The sequence below is a fragment of the Zea mays genome, chromosome 2, assembly GCF_902167145.1.
Source record: "Zea mays cultivar B73 chromosome 2, Zm-B73-REFERENCE-NAM-5.0, whole genome shotgun sequence".
NCBI classification, from domain to species: Eukaryota; Viridiplantae; Streptophyta; class Magnoliopsida; order Poales; family Poaceae; genus Zea; species Zea mays.
Window position 1 is genome coordinate 229413266 of NC_050097.1, and position 12340 is coordinate 229425605.

At 42.1% G+C, this 12340-nt stretch overlaps 1 long non-coding RNA gene across 4 annotated transcripts; it reads left to right on the forward strand.

The window, feature by feature from the left end:
• The first annotated feature begins 1248 nt into the window (after positions 1-1248).
• Positions 1249-7165, forward strand: LOC109944092 (uncharacterized). 4 transcript variants are annotated; one of them, XR_002749981.2, is made up of 11 exons: positions 1251-1513; positions 1584-1685; positions 2182-2324; positions 2547-2668; positions 2820-2911; positions 3165-3313; positions 3401-3471; positions 3556-3729; positions 4295-5474; positions 5992-6144; positions 6752-7165. It is a non-coding gene; the product is annotated as an uncharacterized lncRNA (long non-coding RNA). The 4 variants fall into 4 exon arrangements; XR_002267430.2 differs by having other exon boundaries at positions 1262-1513; positions 4295-4341; XR_002267428.2 differs by having other exon boundaries at positions 1249-1513; positions 4295-6144.
• The last annotated feature ends 5175 nt before the right edge of the window (positions 7166-12340 follow it).

The window sequence follows — 12340 nt, forward strand, 5'->3', positions numbered from 1 at the left end:
AAATGGGCTGAAAGGCCGGGGCAGGGGGCAGCTGGGCTTCTTTGGCTTTTCCTATTTCTTTCTAAATTTCCAATTCATTTTCCTTTTATTTTCTCTAATGAACTTAATTCAAATTCAAATCCAATCTAAATTCAAACCAATTCAAACATGTGCATCAATTCAAAGAATATTTTAAGCTAGCATGATGCAACATTTCATGACTCACATTGTTTTGACAAAACAAATAATTAATCCCTCTCCTAATTAACTTAATTCTAGCCAAAAGAAAGAGAGAGACAAAAGGTAACATCTGAATTTGGTAGGCATTTAGAAAAAGAAATTTTATACCCCCAAATTCAGGGTGTTACAAACCTATCCCCCTTAAAAAGAATCTCGCCCTCGAGATTCAGGGTTGGCTACCAAAGAGTTCAGTGTACTTGGCTTTCAGGTCACCTTCTCTTTCCCAGGTTGCTTCTTCCTCTAAGTGATGGCCCATTTTACTTTGCACATCCTAATGGTGCTTCTTCGAGTGACCTGATCTGTTGTCTCCAGAATCTGAGTTAGCTTCTCAATGTAAGTAAGATCTTCTTGAACTTCAAGGTCCTCTGTTGGCAACTGCTCTTCTAGCACTCGCAAGCATTTCTTCAGCTGAGACACATGGAACACGTCATGCACGACAGATAGACTTTCTTGTAAGCTGAGTTTATATGCTACTTCTCCACGTCTTGCTTGAATCCGGTACGGTCTGATGTATCGAGGTGCTAGCTTGCCCTTGACTCCGAACCTTTTGATTCCTCTGATGGGTGACACCTTCAAGTAGACATAATCTCGCACTTCAAAACTCAATTCTCTTCTTCGGGTGTCAGCATACACTGCAAGAAACTAATAAAAGTTCGTGGGTTAATTTAAGAACGTGGGTACCCACGTTCTTAATTGAGTTATGTTCGTGGGTTAATTTAAGAACGTGGGTACCCACGTTCTTATATTAAATTCGTGGGCCCGTGGGAAAACAGTCGAACTTATAGTATTAGGAACGTGGGTACCCACGTTCTTTACTTAAATTCGTGGGCCACGTGGACCCCGTCGAACTTAACCTAAAACCTAAATTTCTCTGCCCCCGCGCGGCTGCATTGTTTTCCCTGTCGAGACCGCGCGCGTGCGCCTGAAGCTAAACCTCGCCGCGCGCGCCCGCCGCCACAACCTCACCGGCGCCACGCCTCCACCCCGCGCCCACCCCGCCGCCCCTCGCCGTGTGCCCCCGTCGCTGCACCCGCCCTGCCTCCAGCAGCAGAACGAAAGGGATCTCTGGTCCCCGAGCCCTGGCTCGTCCCCTTCCGATTCCAATCTGGTCTCGCCGAGCCTGGCGACGAGGGAGAGATGGGGAAGAACCAGGCGTACAAGGCAATGCAGTGGGCGCGGCTGGGGTCCTCGTCCGACGCGCTGGGCACCGCCGACGCCCTCGAAGACGGCATGGTCGGTCCCCTTCCTCTCCCCTAGGAGATCTCTGTTTCCCATCTGCACTTCCGAGTTCCAGGTTCACAATCCATCCTGATCTGATTATTTCCGCAGCCATATTGCTATGCTAATTATATACGATAGAGTAGGCTTCCAACCGCTGTGGAATTTTGGCTACCATCCCACTTTCGCTTTGGGTGAAAGATAAAGAAAAAGAACTTTGGCTAATGAGGGTCGTCGCAGGAATTCAGGTACCAACATGCTCCCGTATAACTGACTACTGACTCACCTTTGTGTTGTGTTCCTGATACTAGCTTGCTCACCAAATGTTATGCCCAAATTTGCTCATGCTAGTTTATGTTCTGATAATGTTTATTGCCTTTCTAGATTACATTAGTAATTTGCTTTAGATGAAAATGCAATGCAACTGCCATAATTGGATACTTAGCATCCTAAAATTTTGCCCTGGCGGACTAGTATCGTGCTCATTTTATGTGTCGTCCACTTTGGTCACCTCGCCATAATCTAATATCAGAAGCCTTTATATAAAACATTCACATCTTTTGCCCAAGAAGGCCAAACCGGCCATCGACGGCGGCCCAGGGACGTGCCCCCGCGCCATTGCCCCCGGCCTCGTGTTGCCCGTTTGTATGATTATGCAATTATTTTATGTCTATGTATGCTTTTGGTGTTAATGTGGTTGTTGAAAGCATCAAATATCCTCATAGAAGTAACTTTTTGATGTAGCTATTTAACCAAAATGTCTGCATTGAGCCTTCATGTTTACTTGAAGCATTTACTTTACTGTCCTTTAAGGATGGGATGAAACAAGGAATTATTAATCCAAGTGATATTGATGTTACCTTTGAGGATTTTCCTTATTATGTCAGGTGATATGCTTTGGATTCATGTTCCTTCGCTGCTTTGAAATTATTCTGTTTTTGCAAGATTCTTATCATGCTATCTATTTGAAGTTTTGCATATGCATCTGTTATTTATACACTACATAAAAATCTAATGTTGTCTGCAGTCCAACCTTGGAATGCAACTTGATATTTCTTTTTAGTTTCATGTCCATATCTTTGTATTTCATTAGTTCTCATTTGATGCAGTGAGAACACAAAGAATGTGCTCTTGTCATGTGCATTCATACACTTGGAAAAGAAGGAGTTCATCAAGCAGTTTGCTGAGATTTCATCAATAAACCAACGAATTTTGTTATTCGGTCCAGCAGGTACTTACTTTGTCTCTGTTTGGAGACCTGTACTTCCTTTGTTGTTTACCTTTTCTCGTTGATTTGTAATGTCAGTGGCCATACTTGTTTGATAATTATCCAACTTCATGTGCTTCTGTATTTCTCTAATTTTTTGCGGCAATGCATTTAGGTTCTGAGATTTATCAGGAAACATTGGTAAAGGCACTTGCGAAACATTTTGGTGCTAGACTTCTTGTCGTGGATTCACTTTTGCTACCTTGGGTAAGCTCATAATGTATATTTATTTACCTGCTCATGAACATTCAGAAGCTACGAAACTTTGAATTATTGCACGTTCTATTACAATTTTTCTATACTGAACATGAGACTTCTCATAGGCAACCCAGTTATGAGCTTGCTTTTGTATTGACTATCTTGTGAAATCAGATATTCTTTCCCCATATCACATTTTTTGTAGCACCATATTAGTCCAATACATATATTTGTTTATATAAATTGCTTGATTGATCTCCAGGGGACCAAGTTATGGTTATCGAGGCAGAGTGATGCTTGCTTTTGAAGATAATGGATCCTCAAAAATTGGAGTCTGATTTGACAAGCAGATCCCTGATGGTAATGATCTTGGTGGTTTGTGCGAGGAAGATCATGGCTTCTTCTGCTCTGGTTAGCTCAAACTTCCGAAAATTCTCAACTTCTTTGGCAGTTATTTTAACTTTTTTATTTGTTGCTGAGGCTGTTATATTTCCACAGCTGAATCACTTCGCCCAGACTTTTCTGCTGGTGAAGAAGTTGAGAGGCTAGCTATGACCGAGCTAATAGAGGTATTGCTGCTTTTTAGGATAATGAATCCTGTCGAATATGAAGTTATCACTCTGTATGATAGTATGATTTTCATTTCCTGTCAGGTCATTTCAGAAGAGAACAAATCTGGACCTCTGATTGTGTTACTTAAGGATGTAGAGAAATCATTCATTGGAGTTACCGAGTCACTTTCATCTTCACGGAGCAAATTTGAATCGCTTCCATCTGGTGTTCTTATTATAGGATCCCACACTCAGATGGACAGCCGCAAAGAAAAGGTACATGCATTATTACTGATAATCTAGACAAATTTGGACAGTGCGAGTTTCAAGTCCTGATGGTATTGTGGCATATTGGTTCCTGCATGCATTTTGCAAATGAACAAGGCTAAGAGTTATTTTATACCTTGCATTGCTGTAATTTTTACTTCTCCCCATCAGGGACAGGGGTTCTTGTTGAGATATCATGTTAACCCTTTATTTTTGATCAGTTATCTCTCTTCAAGTTTATCTGTTGGGGCCTAATCCTCTTAGCGACGCGTCATATTAGAACCCGGGTGTTGTGTTAAAGCTTGGACAACCAATCATTTATTATTCGAGAATTTAATTTGGTTTTATTATCAATTTAAACCTTTCTATAGGAAGAGAGTGGCTCTTCACTCCCATCGGATTGACAAAAAGTGAATCTCATGTTTTCTTATTTATTTGACTCATGTTGGTGTGATATTTTGCTAAACAGATTTGTAATGTTAGAATCTTAGAATTTCCATCACTTGCCATTCCTCAAATATAAATATATTGCATCTATTATATGGCTCTTCTGACAAAAGAAGTTTGAAAACAGAGAGGAAGGATAAGGACACAAAGAAAAGAAGTAAAAAGAGGATAAAGGTATACTCTAGCTTATGACCTGCTGCCTATTTGTGAAATTGTTGCGATTTATCTAGTGGAAATATATTTAGTTATGATAACTCTGTTCTAGGTACTTTGCTTACTTAAAATTTGTTTGATGCCCTCACCAATTAGAAACAGGGACTGATAAACATGTCCAAACAGAGCATGTTGTCTCATAGAAACAAACTGCTAAAAATGGAGGCCAGGTGACATCTAGCTATGAACGATTGGCATCAAAGTCCACTGACCCTCTCTCTTATATATATATATATATATATATATATATATATATATATATATATATATATATATATATATTGTGAAAGAGCTGAGCATTTGTCGGAATTTGAAAGGGGAGCTTTTGGAGTATTTTTCTTGAATATAGACCAATTTAGAACTGGTGGATTTATTTTCATTAAAAAGCAAACATACACCTAGATTCGCTTCAACTGAGGCCCAGACATTCAACGTTTACTTAAAATTTTGTATTTATGGGATGTGTTTTCCTCTCCTCGTAAGGAATGCTAGATAGATTTTTTTGCTTGCAAACATTTGTAGGCAAGGTTTTTCACCATATAGAGTAAATAGCTAAGCTTTGGAAATTTATTATTGACTTTGCTTAAAGGTTTTATTTTGGAGGTAACTTCTGGTTACTAATATCTCAGACTTACAATTTGGAAAATATCAGTCAGTTAGGAATTCCGCATTTACTGTTAACCATGAAGAACATGAGGTGTAAAAGGTATTTGGAGAAGAAACAAGCTGGCATGGAAAAAGGAATCAAGATTTGATCACAACCAAATCCTTCTCTGTTAGAATTCTAGAAAATGTGTCCTTGTATTATTTCAGTTTCATACGTATTCATGATTTAACAATGCACACTAGGATAATGACGCTCAGTATCAAAGGCATGGAATTTGTTCTTTAACTCAAAAGGAACAACTGCTCTACATGGTTTTCTTATTTCTTTTGTTTTCTGCTATAAAGTTTTTTTAGATGTCCATTTTGGAATTGTAAAGATCTTTTTTATGGTTCATGTGAATATTTTATCAGTCTAATCATTTTTCCCTGGGAGAAGATGTACGATTTTCTTAATATTCAGCTAGAAAGTGATTTAAATCTAAAAAGAAGTAAGAGCTCTCTGCTTTCCTCTTCTATCAACCTATTTTTTCTATTTCCTGTAACTGATTGCACAAGCTGTTGTGGGAGCAAAATCAAACGAATTTCAACAGCTCTTTGCTTCACTCACAGTGCAAGTCAGGGCATAGCTCCTGCAAACTATTCTATCTTTTTATCAAAACAATCTATTGTGTCCAGCACCATTTTTCTTATATACATCTTGTGTTTAGTAACTTGTATTCTGCAATTCTAAAAAGAAGATTCAGGTCCCATTTTCCATAGTGGATCCGTTTCCACTGTAGCTATTGTTTTTGTTTGTTCTCTGGCAAAAAAACTTAGCAAATGCTTATAGGAATAATGAGTTATCTTGGAAGATGATTACTTAGATAGGTGCATGTTTATTTCAGAGCTTATTTCAACCATTTAACTATGTGTCCAACCATTTTGGGATGGTAACTTCTTTATTGAACCAGTTTTTGTCATTAAATTTACTCTACTTCAGAAAACCTAACCTGGAAAAAACTGCAGAGACTGAACAAGGGGTGGCGCAGGTTATTCTTCGTGGAAATATCGATTTTAAGCGGGAACCCTGGCCTAATATTTCGGAAAATGCAAAAGATTTAGTTCGACACATGTTGGAGCCTGATCCAAAGCTCAGGCTAACTGCAAAGCAGGTTCTTGGTATGTCATCACTGATGCTAAAAAATAGGCCTTAATATGTCACCTGCCTATTTCCTCGAGGATTCTTGAAATTATCAAGTTGATCAGTTTTTCAGTCCCGCATAAAACTTTTTACAACCATTTTCTTCCATTTCTTCCAACAGTGCAAAACCGTGATGGTGTCCAGTTTGATTTTGCATTCCTGATGTATTTCCATTTCTGAGGTGGTCAATATGCTTAGTAAACACTATTGTTGTCCTATTGGTCTGGAGCATCCAATTGAGATATTTGCAGTGCTATTCGACTTTATCCCTAAAAGAAAGAGCTATCTCAATTCATTGAGTTCTCAACCTATGTAAAAGATAAACCATGCTTATAATCTGAAATTAGCTTCAACCTCTACCTGTTTCTGAGACAGTGCAATTTGTGACATAATTGGAGGCCAAATGCAGCAACATTATGCACTTTCATTATTTATAAAATAGAGGTTCCATCAAAAAATGTTTGGATAATACTTTACCACAATTCTTTTCCCTCAAAAGTCATACAACCCCCACCTCTGTATTATCTTTTTTCACTTTGTCCTTTTTCATTAAGGAATGCTGACATTTCCCTGCAAAAAATACAGAACATCATTGGCTTCAAAATGCGAAGGCTCCTAATGTCCCTCTTGGAGATATTATAAAGTCAAGGCTCAAACAATTTTCTAGGATGAATAGATAAGATTAGGTGTATGTGTTTAAATAGGTCATTGCTGATCATTTGTCTGCTGAGGAAGTTGAGGATATAAAGGATATGTTCAAGACTATGGATACTAACAATGATGGAATTGTATCTTATGAAGAACTGAAGACTGGAATAGCAGAACTCCGAGAACAGCTTCTAGGCTGAATCAAGGAGGAGCTCTGCCAAGTAGGTTTTTTTACAGAGACCTTAACTTTTGTTGATTCCATGAACAGCTTCTAGGTGTGAATTTGTGATATGAACATATATCAATGTGTTTGAAATCTGTATTGTATGTGATATTCTGTGTTGCATGTGATATTATGTGTGTCTAATTTTTCATTTCTGTATTTTTTTATTTTTTTCTGGAAAAGGGTTAAGAACGTGGGTACCGTCGAACTTAATGGGCAGCCCTCGCCGACCCACGCAGGACCCATAAGTTTGACGGCCACGTGGCCCCGTCGAACTTAAATATAAGAACGTGGGTGCCGTCGAACTTATGGGAAAAAATTCGACGGCCCCCGTCGAACTTAAAAACCCACGTTCTTAATGTTAAGTTCGACGGTACCTGTCGGCGTTTCGAGACCGGGGGTCCCCGAGCCGACGAGTGAGTGTGCTGCGTGCCCCAGCCCAGATGGGTCGAGCGCGTGGACGAGCGCGAAGGGGGGAGAGGCGAGGTGGCCGGAGACGGGCGTGAGAGAGGTGGAGATCCCGCGGCCTTCGTGTTCGTCCCGCGCCCAGGTCGGGTGCGCTTGCAGTAGGGGGGTTACAAGCGCCCACGCGGGTGAGGGAAGCGAGCGGCCCCAAGAGAGCGCCTGTCTCGTCCTCGTCCCCGCGCGGCCAACCTTCTCTGAGAAGGCCCTGGCCCTTCCTTTTATAGTCGTAAGGAGAGGATCCAGGTGTACAATGGGGGGTGTAGCAGAGTGCTACGTGTCTAGCGGAGGGAGAGCTAGCGCCCTAGGTACATGCCAATGTGGCAGCCGGAGAGGTCTTGGCACCTTGCTGGCGTGATGTCGTGGCTGTCGGATGAGCAACGGAGCCTGGCGGAGGGACAGCTGTAGGAGCGGTCGAGTCCTTGCTGACGTCGCCCTGCTTCCGTAAGAGAGCTGAGAGCCGCCGTCGTCATAGAGCTTTGAAGCGTCCCCAATCCTCTGGGACTCAAATGTGATACAATTACTAGTCCCAGGAGGCTAGTAAACACATTTATACATCAGATGATACCAAATCTGCTTAAACGAGACAAACCTACAAAGGTGGCGAACAACTGTAAGAGTTGGTCCACAACTCGGGACATATCATCAGAGTGGGGCTGAAGCAGCCCGATATACGCAGCGAAGCAATTCAGCGGTCCAACAGCCACAGGCAAGGTTGGGAACAGTCGTAACTCTTACCCGATCTCCTTTTTCTGAAAAACAACAAATAAGCAAGGGTGAGTACAAACGTACTCAGCAGCCCACCTTCACCCGCGGAATGGGGAAATCAGATATAATGCATGGAATATGTGGAGCTCAGGATATTTTGCAGAAACAGCAATATTTTATGCAGAGTTGTTTTGAAAAACATTTTGAATTTTTGCAAAGCGCATCCTCTCCAAAAGGAGCAGGAAGTTTTTCAGTATTATAACAAAATCCCCTGGACTAAACCATCCAGGTATCTCAGCAGTTTCCCACTGGTTTTTCCTTTTTCAAAAACAGCTACTGGACTTCCCGTCCACCATAGCTCACGGCTCAACCGCCGAACCTTTTAAAAAACCACTTTTCAAAAGCATCTCTTTTTTTTGGAAAACAAAACATTAATTGCCATACCATACCAGACTCGTCCATTCCTGTGGACACAGACTATTCGAATAGGTTTTCAAACTCTGCGCAGAGGTGTACACTTTACCCACTAGTCCGGCTCTGCGATCTCATGATCAGTGAGATCCGAATCCGAATCTCTTTCTTTCCTCGCACGTCCTAACCTTAACGGTTATCCGGAAGGAGTCAGGCCACCGCCATGTCCAAACCGGACAAAACTTTCCCCCTCCTTATCCTCCCGGTGCTCCCCAGCCTTCATAACCCTGGGGTTGGACCGTACGAGTTCAGATTGAGTGACTGCCCACACAGTCTCGAGTGGTTGTACTATTAAAGAGTACAGGTAGTGAAGATGACAAACCGGTCCTTATACGAGGGGATAATCCTTCTGCTCACGCCTAAACTAGCTGAGCCATCACCTTAGGCCCTCCCCTAAACCAGGGAGTCCCTGATTATCCCACTCACAAGGTGATAAGGGTGAAAACCCTTCATCATACACATTTTGAAAAGCATTTTCTTTTGAAAACTCACACCCTTTCTCAAATCATTTGTAACAAATATATTAAGGAGTGATTGCGGCAAGCGGCTTGGGTGGCCATAATAACTTGTCACAAAATCATATCATGCATAAAATAACAGGCTAAGGGTTGTGGTTGAAAAACATAGGTAATTTATGCATCAAAGGGATCCAGTGAGCTTGCCGTGCTTATTCGGCGAAGGGGGAAGGGGAGCTCGCGGAACTGGCTTCTGGCTCCACCGCCTAGCGTAGACTTGCAGATCTGGCCTCCACGAGACGGCACGAACGCTCCGATAACTATGCAACATGAACAAGCAAACATACAAACCAGCAAGTATACCAACAAATATTTAGTATAGTGGTCAGAAAAGCGATATATGGATGGGTAGAGTCTTGAGTAGAATCTGTGTCATGTGGTGTTGTGATATTACTGGTGGTGGAGCGGAGGTGCTTACCAGGAGGGTGGACTGGAGGCGAAGCGACACTATGCGTGTAGCCGGCAGAGCGGAGTAACTGAGTGGGTGGGGTGTTTGCCTTGGTTGAGGGTGTTGAGTGTGTGTGGAGAGGGAGAGGGTAGTTGGGTGTATTTATAGCTGGGTGTATGTGGTGTAGCACAGTGAAGTTCACTGTTGGTGAGAATAGTGACGAATGAATCGTCTGACTTAGTATGAACAAGAGAGTTATAGGCAGAATATGGGACGAGAGTATTTTGGGAGTCTTCTGGAACATGAACCATGCTTAAGGGATGACATGGTTGGATAGGGAATAGTTTGATAAGAATTTAGAAACGAGAATTATTGGAATCTGAGTTTGGGAGCCTGGTTCGGAGGAATCTCAAAGTTAAGCGTGCTCAACTTGGAGAAACCTGGGATGGGTGACCAGATGGGAAGTTCCCTAATGGAAGGAAAATCACAGTCACCGGAGTTCGTATGATTGGAACATGGGTCTGGCTGGTCTTAGGTGGACTGGACAACATGATGGATGGGTAGTTGAAATTTGGGATGACTAGATGACGATGAATAGTAACGATGAATAGTGGCGATGGAAAAGTAATTATAGATATCATCGATGAATAGTAACGATGATGAATAGTAATGATAAATAGTAATGATGATGAATAGTGTATGTGAATAGTAACGATGAATAGTAATGGTGAATAGTAATGGTGAATAGTGACCGTGAATAGTCGTATGAACGAACGATGAACGATGAATAGGAACTATGAACGAACGGACGAACGATCGAATGATCGGACGAACGAACGATCGGAATTTCGGCAGCATAACGGCAGGAAAAGATTATTTGGACGAACGAACGGACGAACGATCGAATGATCGTACGAACGAACGATCGGAATTTCGGCAGCATAACGGCAGGACAAAGATTATCTGGAAGAATGATGAATAGGGACTATGAACGAACGATGAGCGATGAATAGGAACTATGAACGAACGATGAACGATCGAATGATCGAACGAACGAACGATCGGAATTTCGGCAGCATAACAGTAGGAAAAAGATTATTTGGACGAACGAACGGACGAACGATCGAACGATCGGACGAACGGACGAACGAACCATGAACGATCGGACGAACGATCGAACGATCGGACGAACGAACGAACAAACTAAGAACAGGGGACGAACGATCGAAGAACGATCGAACGATCCTTGTGCTAGTGTGTGCTTGTGTGGAACATGGAGTGGGTGTGTGTGGGGGGGGAGAGAGTTGCCATGAAATGGCTTGGGGTGGGATGAGAGGAGGCCCTTGCCCCTCTATTTATAGCCATGGTGGGGGGATTAGGGGGAGGGATGAGAGGATTAGTGGGAGGATGAGATGATTAGTGGGAGGTTAGCATGTATTTGTCTTGTATAAGTGAGATTAGCTTGTAGAGCTCACCGTATGACACTGGAGGCATACATATACGTATGAGCATGAGAAAAGTTATGAAGAAATATTTGTAGGGACTTGAAAAATGATTATAAAGGTATTTCTTAGGAAGAAAATACTTGGAGATATATTGGTGGAATATCTAGGCAATATTTCTGGAAAGGACTTGAGGGGGATTACTGGGAAATATCTGGGCAGTATTTCTGGAAAGAATTTGAGGGGGGTTACTGAGGAAATATTTGTAGGATATTTTGAGGAGGATTTTGGAGAGAATATAGACCACTATATTTTATTTGCTGATATCAACTCGCAAACAAACATTTTGAAATGAAATTTGAAATTCATTTTGAATTTAGAGCAAGTTTGAGAAAATTTCAAGATTTGAATTTTTGGGATGCTACAAATCTACCCCACTTAAAAGGAATCTCGTCCTCGAGATTCGGCTTAGAAGGGTTATGGGTATAGCTTTACTTCAGCTACATATCTTCACTTTGCAAACTCTTCGAGGAGATGGAACTTCAACAAAATCTGGCCTTGAGGGGCATCCGGTTGCTAATTGCAAGCGCTGATTCTGGCTACTCAAAGATCATCTTCAGGCTTCAGCTTTCGCTTGGCAGCTAGCTTATTGAAGAAGCATCGATGCCAACACACAAACCTTTCTCTTGCGAACTCCCTCATGGATTCCTTCCTTGATTAGTCTTTTGGTGCTTCATTAACGGAACTTGGGTGACCACTTCTCATCCAGAAACTTATAAGCTTTGATGATCTGGTCCTCCACAAACTTGCTACAGGCCTTCTTCTTTTTCTCCATAGCAGGAACTTGGCTGGAACACTACCCCACTTAAAATGAATGAGGGTAGATCTCTTGAATCTTGGGGATTTGAACTCCTTGAAGTACCTCATAACAAGGGTGTCACGGGGCCTTCTTCTGCTGTTGCTACTTGAGCAGGCTGCGGAGAGATGACTGACACAGGGTTGATTCTGGGACAACCTTCTTCTCATCTTCTCTTCACTATCTTCTTTTCACTGACCCTTTCTTTCTCTTTGCTCTTCCCACTGGAGGATTCTATCGATGAGTATTACCATCATACAGAGGAGGAAACCAAAGACTATGAACCATGTGCAACAGTCTTCAACCCAAGAATCACCAAGCATTGTGATCTTAGGGGCGAGGGAGTGGAAAATGGAGTTGCTTGCGATTTGGCAGAGGGGATTTATCTGGAGTGTGCTTTGAGCGAGTTGGGAGTTGAGGGAGCTGGTGGGGGAGTTTATAGGCGAGTGGGGTGCTCGGGG